This window comes from Somniosus microcephalus, chromosome 10 (genome assembly GCF_052327205.1).
Source record: "Somniosus microcephalus isolate GS21.2 chromosome 10, FLI_Smic_1.0, whole genome shotgun sequence".
In the NCBI taxonomy this organism is placed as follows: Eukaryota; Metazoa; Chordata; class Chondrichthyes; order Squaliformes; family Somniosidae; genus Somniosus; species Somniosus microcephalus.
This window is the reverse complement of record NC_140996.1, coordinates 46,747,075-46,755,599: the sequence shown is the minus strand read 5'-3', so window position 1 is coordinate 46,755,599 and position 8,525 is coordinate 46,747,075.

Here is an 8,525-nt window from a genome sequence, read left to right as displayed (position 1 = left end):
CTTCAATAGCTGTATTCAATTAAGTTCTAATTACATCTTTGCATCACATGATAGGGTCCAACTGACAACACCTAAGTGATGTTTTCTGGTAGTGTCTTATCAACATGAAAGAAATCTGCTCGGAACAATGCATGGTGGGGAATATATGGAAGAACCCACTGCATTATCAGAAAGAAATGTGCATCACAGTACTGTGCCACAGAATGACAGTGCTGTCACAGTGCCAGTTAATATTGCATTGACATAATGTGGTACATCTTCTGACATGTTACCTCAGTTAGACCTTGCCAAAGCTCGCTTGCTTGATTTGTCAGTCCTTTTTGGTTATTAGAGATTCCAGATGTAGACTAGTTATTGATTTATTTGAGCTACCTTAATATTGTAGTCACAAGTGGTGGTGATTTTTGTTTATATTTTCCTGCTATAATTATTAATAATTACAATAATAATAGTAAAATCCTTGCATTATAATAAAATCTAATTTATTTCTAAAAAGATCTAAGCACAAAGATCAGTTTCAAAATTTTCACATTAGCATGGCGTAGATGAAAGGTCTCTGACTGTTATTGTTTTTATTTATATGCAAATCAACAAAGCTGCCAAGACTTGAGCTCAGCTACATGAACATTAATGTTATTTATTTTTGCTTTTCTTTGTTGCTGTGTGCTCAGACTTTTCTTTTCTATCATTCCCTATGGTAATCTGCATTTTTGAACATATTCTCATCCCCAGTTTCTCAATGCCTCCAATTTAAAATTGTCACCCTTCTGTTTAAAATCCTTCATGCCTTTGCCCCTCCCTATCTCTGCAACCTTCTCCAGCCCTACAACTCTCTGGGAACTCTACATTCCTCCAACTCTTGCTTCTTCTGCATTCACAACTCCTGTCGCCCACCATTAATGGCCATGCCTTCAGCCAGCTAGGCTCTACACTCTGGAAATCCCTCCCTAAAACTTGCCGCCTCTCCACTTCCCTCTCTTCCTTTAAGACCCTCCTTAATCCCACCTCTTTACAAAGCTTTTAGTTAGCCTAATACAGGCTAATATTGGCTCGGCATCAATTTTTGCCTAATTACACTACTGTGCAGCACCTTGAGATATTTTTCTATTACAAAGGTGCTATATAAATGCAGACAGTTATTGTTGTTTTCATAAACAACAGTAATCAGATCGTAGTTGTTTTTGTTCAAATTGAATAAAATGCTGGCTTTAGAGTTTCCATAAAATCAGTTACACCACTGCTGCCCAATTAGAGAGGTCCTGATATGATCTGTGCTGCCTTTATATTCTTTGGAGGTGTTGCGGGGGGGGGGGATAATACCTGGTGGGCTACATACTCCTTGAATGGTGCCTGACTCTCCTTAGTTATCTATAGAAATACATAAAAAGTACAGCACAGAAACAGGCTATTCGGCCCAACTAGCCCATACCGGTGTTTATTCTCCACATGAGACTCCTCCCATCCCTCTTCATCTAACCTTATCAGCATAACCTTCTATTCCCTTATCCCTCATGTATTTATCTAGCTTCTCCATAAATGCATCTATACTATTCGCCTCAACTATTCCTTGTGGTAGTGAGTTCCACATTCTAACTACTCTCTGGGTAGCAAAGTTTCTCCCGAATTTCTTATTGGATTTATGGTGACTATAATATATTTATGCCCCCTAGTTTTGGTCTCCCCACAAGTGGAAAAATGTTCTCTATGTCTACCCTATCAAAACCTTTCAGAATCTTAAAGACCTCTATCAGGTCACCCCTCAAGAGAAAAGAGCCCTAGCCTGTTCAATTTTTCCTGATAGGTATAACCTCACGAGATCTCTATGGGCAGCTTTCTTCGGGGCCAGCAGCGAATAGCTTTGCTTCGCTGCTGACTGCAAATTACGGGCCAATAGCTGTCCGCCAGTCCCCTGGCACTATTAACATTTCTAATGATTTTTTACATACATGCAATAGTGCCTCTCCTATCTCTTCCCTAACTTCTTTTAATGTACGTTGATGCAATCCATCCAGACCAGGGGTGATTAGTTTATCAATTACCTCTCCCCTTTCTATCTTAAGTGTCTTTAGATCTATTTTTGATCTCGTCTTCTAATGTCATTTCCACCTCATTAGTCTCACTGGCAAATACTGCGGCAGATTAACTGTTCAATAGTCCAGCCATTTTGCTGTCAATACATATGAGTTTATGTTGTGCATCCCTTCATGGCCCTGTCCCTATCCTGATGTTTCTTTCATTATTTATGTATCAGAAGATTAATTTACTATTTCTTTATATGTAACATGATAATTTAATTTTGTAGTTTTTTCCTGTGCTGTTCCTTCTCCTCCATGATACTGGTGTAACTACTGCTGAGATGTCCTGGCTAAAGGTGTGGGGTTGCTGGGGGGTAGGGTGGTCAGAATATTTTCCAGTGGGCTGACCCTGTGAGTGGTAGTCAGAATGAAGTTCAGTTCTTTGCAGAGAAAATGGGGGGGGGGGCAGGGGGCAAGGGTTCAAAAACCTTTTTTCCAAACTGCAGATGTCACTGTAGAAAGTCGTCAAACTCAGGTATTCCATGGGCTGCATTTTACCAACCTTGGCAGGTCCGTGGTGGGTGACGTTGGTGATGGGTCCCGGCCTCACTGCCAGTTCCAACCCACTGTCCAAAATGATTTTACCCTGATTGGGCTTGTTAAGCCCACCCAATGTGTTTCCCACCCAATTGAAGGAAGCGGGTCTGATGATGTCATTTGATGAAGCATCATCAACCAGTTTTCTTAAAGGGACCATGCGCAAATTGATTTTGACTGTTGTGCTGTCAGTGTTCTACACCATTGAGGTGCTGCAAACACTGACAATCACTGCACAAAGACACAGTGCTGCACCCAGGCTCTCCCATGACAAGGAGGTTCCTCCCCAGGAGACCAATGCAGCTTGGTAGCACATTGCACAGGAGGGCACAAGCAGGGATGTCATAAGGAGGACCAGGCTGCAGTGGCGCAAACCTTTCAATGATCTCAGTAGATCAGAAAATGTAACTACAAAGTCACACTCAACATCATCCTGCTGCGCCACTCATCACATCCCCATCATTCTGCCTTCCCTACCCTATTCCTGCACATCCTTACTCACACCAACTTACCTTGCACCTCCACCCATCCCTCTCTATCTACATTAGCACTTCCCCATCTCAAAAGCCACCCATCACACTCACCCTAATCCTGCCCAAGCATACCAAATAACAACACACAAGGGTAGGCACTTGGGTGTTTTATGCAATGTTCATGTAAAGTTTCTGTTAATATGTTGTCAAACATTGAAACCTTTATTTTCAAAACTTTGTGTTCTTGGACAAATGTGTGTGCACCTTTGGAAGTGGCTTAGTGAGTTGCAGTGAATGGTGAGACATAATGGTATCCACCACAATGGTCATGAGCATGCATGGAATGGCTTGGGCATTGCAGGGATGCTTTATGATGTTGGTGTGGGGTGGTGCCAACCTGGTGCATCATGTGGCAGCCAGGGTGTACAGCATCAAGTGAAGTAAATCTGGCCATGGTGAGGCCATCCCTGGCATCCTGGGCAGCAATGTGGTCGGGTGCTGATGCCCTTTGTTCTGTGCAGCATGAGGTGATTGCAGAGAAGGTTGGTGTTGTTGTTGGTACTGGTGGTGTGCCTGGTGCAGCTGGTGTTGGGGCTGATCATGGTGGGATTCTGAGGACCAAGGTGAGATAGGTTCAAGGGCACTGATGCTGATGGAATAGATGGCAGGTGAACTTGAGATGACAGAAGCGATCTGTTAATGTTGAGAAAGGTTGTTCCAATGAGGTGACAGTGGATAGAGAGTTTGCTCCAAACACTTGCAACCTGCATAAAGCTCAATCAGTCTTCCAAATGCAGTAAGCTGCAGCTTCCGAGCTTGGAAAGTGAACAGCTGTGAGATGGGAGCTTTTATAGCACATTTGCAGCTTTCAAGTCATGAGATGATTCCATGGCATTTCAACTCTCATCCTGCTTACCTGACTTGATCCCCGAGCAGTGTGGACCCTGTAGGTGACCAGGTAAACTCTGAAGGTGAGCTGAAAATAATTCTTAATGCTCTGTTAACTAGGTCATAATGACCTTAATTGCCTCCCCCACTGCTGCTCAGCGCTGACAGACCCGACATTTGGGAAAGGCACATAGCAGCGGGATCCGCTGCCAAAAAAATCAATTTTCCCACCTGATCCGCCACCAATCCCGCTCATTGACCCCCATGAAAAATCCCCCCCCCCGCAGAAAATTCCCCCCCTCATCTCTGCCTTGATCAGGTGATCCTGGCAGCTGCTGGAGCTCATCAATCTCAGTCAACATTACCCAGAGTACAACATAAAGCCAAGAAACTTGAAGCTGCAACCCCATTAGCTTGCAATCTGGCATGTGCAACTTGGTGGGCTGATCGCAGGACATCTCGTTTGAGAAAACTTGGGGAAAGTGTTTTAAAGGTGCTCAAATGGCAGACGTGGCTTCCATTCGAATTTCCTCGCTAAAAGAATTTCCTGTGCCATTCCTGCACAGTAAGTACACCGAAAACTGTGAGGAAATTCACACCTGCTGTGTTAACATCAGTTATCTTTCTTGTCAGTATGACTTTTTTGTGTCATCTTGTACACTTGGCTTGGAGTTTAAAAATGATCAATAATTGTTACACTTATGTTTATGTAATCACCATAAGTAATAGATAAAATGGGCTTGTTCCACCATAATTATTTGTAAATGAATAGGATTATAATATGTAAGCTACGGTGCTCTTATAGATGCTTTCTAGAGTTCAAAGACATTCTCAATTGTCATTAGGCTGCACTAGGCCCTGATTTAAACAACCCCAAAAAGATTCCTTTTAGTGACAATGTTTAACTGTTGTTTACTTGATGATTATATAAGTGTTGCTGAGTGCGATCCTGTGATACAAATACAATATTTTTCAGCATAAGTAGTGATTTAAGGAACATTAGTTTTGCAGTAACAAATCTTTGGTTTAAATAGGACAATTTTCTTCTTGAAGTAAAGTGAATTGATAATTGTTAATTAATACCAATTAGGTAATGCAGAACAAAAAAATTGCAGCAGAAGTGTTTTAGAATCAAGTCATCATAAAAAAGAATGGTAAAATAATTGCATTGGTTGAACTGTTTAACATCTGACTTTTGATAAACAACATAAATATGGACACATTATAACAAAGTGCTGAAACTAGAGTATTGAAATATTTCATTTTCTCTTTTTATATTGGAATTGAATGTACAGTATCAAATTCATGTGCATCAATATTTCAGTAGTTGAACAGGTAAATAGCATATTCTTATTGTAATAATCATTATTAATTTTATCGCTCAGAATATGCCTCAAGTGAATTTTGACAGTTACACAAAATGGAACACTAAATTCTGCTTGCTCGTTATTGAAAAGACAGAGGAATCAATTTTCTTTTGGGGAAGGGGAATTTTGTCTTCACCAAAGTGAGGGTTATCAGTGCTGGTGAAATAAACATTTTTGCATCTTTCGCTTCAAGAATTCCTAAGGTTCAGTATAGCACTGGTGAGATGCAGAATATAGTTTGCTTTATGCTGATCCAACAATGAACCTTAATTCCAGCCTCAAAAGGCCAGACCCAGCTGTACCAGTATGACATTTCTATTTCCCAGATTAACTACCCTTTGGCTTCTCTAAGTGAGACTGCGATTTTTTGCCAAGTAAGGCAGAATTAGATTTCTGCTGTGGATTTGTGCCAATTACGAACTGGGAATTGTCCACATTTATTTTACACAGGGCTCTTGTAGCAAATATAGAGGAGAGAATTTCATCTCCTCAGTCTGAACTGGATTTGGCATCAGATGTAAAAGGACAGTGTGGTAATCCTCTACATCATCCAGTCTCCACAGAGATAGTTTTAACATATATCAAAATGTAAATCATTTAGCTTATATGTTGTACCTCATGTATGGCTTTACTTTTCATGATAATAGTACCAAATTCAAAGATATTAAACCCATGAATTGTGCACAATTATAACAAAAAAATGCACTCTGGTAGATAGATTAGTACTTATGGAAACAAAATGTTAACGTTTGGACTTTGTCACCCAACACTGAAGGCACTATCCACAATTCTTCTATGAATCGAACTGTGCCTTTGTGTGTGCCATGTATGGATCAGCATTCCCAGGTTTAACAATTAACCCTTAGTTGTAGAATATTATTATTTGGAGATCGAGTGGGATGCCCATCGCATGCTTCTGTCCCTGACAGACAAATGCCTATGGTCTAAAACCACTTGATCAGATTTATTTACAGGTAAATTAGCACATAGCAACCAAATAATACAACAATACACTGAATCAACACAATGCCTGTAAACAATAAAATGGAATCAGTTCATAAGTTGTTAAAGCACCCTTTTTAGATGTGCCCAGGAAATTGCTGTTCCCCAGATGCAGTATTGAGCAAAAAGGGGTGCAGATCCACTCACACTACACTGTCCTGGTACAGTGAGGGAGAACAAGCACTGGGAGATCAATGATTCAATTGAAGCCCCTACCCAGTCAGTCTCCCAGCCTGTGCAAGGTGGAGGAGGTGGTTGAGGCCAGAGTGTCTATTGTTCCAGTATGAGCACCCCTGAGAGATGCTATTACTAGTGAGATTCCTCCAAAATCCTCAGAGCCCTGCTGGAGCTTATGTTACCCAAAGACATCTTCCTGCAAATCCAAGACGTTCCCTCTCTTTTGCTAACAGAAAAAATGCTGTTAAGAACCTGCAACAGCACCCAATTTACTGCCTCCAAAGTGATGCATTTTGGAAGGAAGAATGAGGAGAGGCAATATAGACTAAATGGTACAATTTTAATGGGGGTGCAGGAACAGAGACCTGGGGTTTATGTACACAAATCTTTGAAGGTGGCAGGAGAAGTTGAGAAGGCTGTCAAAAAAGTACATGGGATCCTTGGCTTTATATGTAGAGGCATAGGGCTGGATTTTCCAAGCCCCGAGGTGGCGGGCATGGCGGTGGGACAGCTGGTAAAGTAGCAGAAAGTGGGGTCAGATGGCAAACCCACCCCCATCCCACCTCCGTGCCCTTTTGCCAGGAGGCAGGAAGATGTGTTGCTTCAGCTCCCGCCTCCTGGAGGCGGAAAAGGCATTAAATACTTTTAACTGCCTGTTAACAGGTAGTTAACAGGAAGAAAAAAGGATTAGTGCCATTTTACCTTCACAGGTGAAGGCTTCCGACCTTGGAGAACCCCGCCGGGTTGGAGGAGACATGAAGGAGGTCTGCGGCAGTCGGAAGCACTTGGAAGTAAGATGTAGAGGTGAGTGATGGGTGGAAGTGTGGAGTGGTAAGTATGTAAGGTGAGTGATAAGTGTAAAAAATGTACACTTACCTTGTTTTCTTCCTACAGCCTTCATCCGCTCTGGATTGGGAGACCCAACATCATCGTTGTCGATTTCACAGACTGGCTGTTGGATCCTCCGAACCAACCGCCATCTGAAATCGACAAATTTGAAAAGTTTGATGAGTCCTGAACACAAGGAGCTGGATTTTGCCATTGGGGTCGGGCTGGGGTATGTCAGGTGGTTTTCGTGTCAGGACCCCGAATCCAATGTGAAGTGGGAACAAAGTGCGATTTTCCCCTAATTGGGCACTTGATTTCCAGCGTGTGGGAACCATTGACCCAATTAGTCTTTCCATCCTGAAAGTCACCTCCGATGATGTCATCAGTGCTGCTGGATTTAAGGCCTGCAAGCAGCCTTGCTTCTTCTGGAGACTGGTAACGCTTTGGACATTGTATGAAGGACTTCATTTACCGACCATGTCCACCAGCATGCAAAAGTGTGCACCTCGCTTTGATTAGCCCTCCCTCCAAGCTCTGGTGCAGGGAGCAAGATCTAATAAGGAGGTGCTTTTCCCTTCCTCAGAGAGAGAAAGCCACCCCAGCAGGCTAAAGCTGTGTGGCTGCAAGTGGCCCAGGAGGTCAACTCCATCTCTGTGTGCCGCAGAACCTGGCTGCAGTGCAGGAAGAGGTTTCATGACCTTCTCCGCACAGAAAAAGTGAGTATGACTTTCCCATCACCCTCAATCTGATCCCCATCGCCTCTCCTCACCAGCACTCGGCTTTGCCAACCTCTTCCTCCACATCCCACACGACACTTACATCCTTGCACCCTTACCCATTCCCTCTCTCTCTATGGTCACATTCACTGAACTATTCGACCATGCCACCCTCACACTCTCTATCACAGTGATGCAATGACAACTTACAACACACAGGGAGGGCCCTTTGTCTCCTTCTAAGCATCTATGCTATGGAATCTCTACACTCCCTGCTTTATTCTTGTAAGGGTTTGGGGCTTCTTTAAACTGGTTTAAAGTAATTTTCCTGGTCTTGCAGCCTTTGCCTGCACTCAGACCAATTTTAAAATAAAACCAATTTTAAAACAGCGGTTTCGAATCGCTACCCCACCTTGCAGTTCTGACTGCAGGGCTTATAATTATTGATATTAAAACAGACAC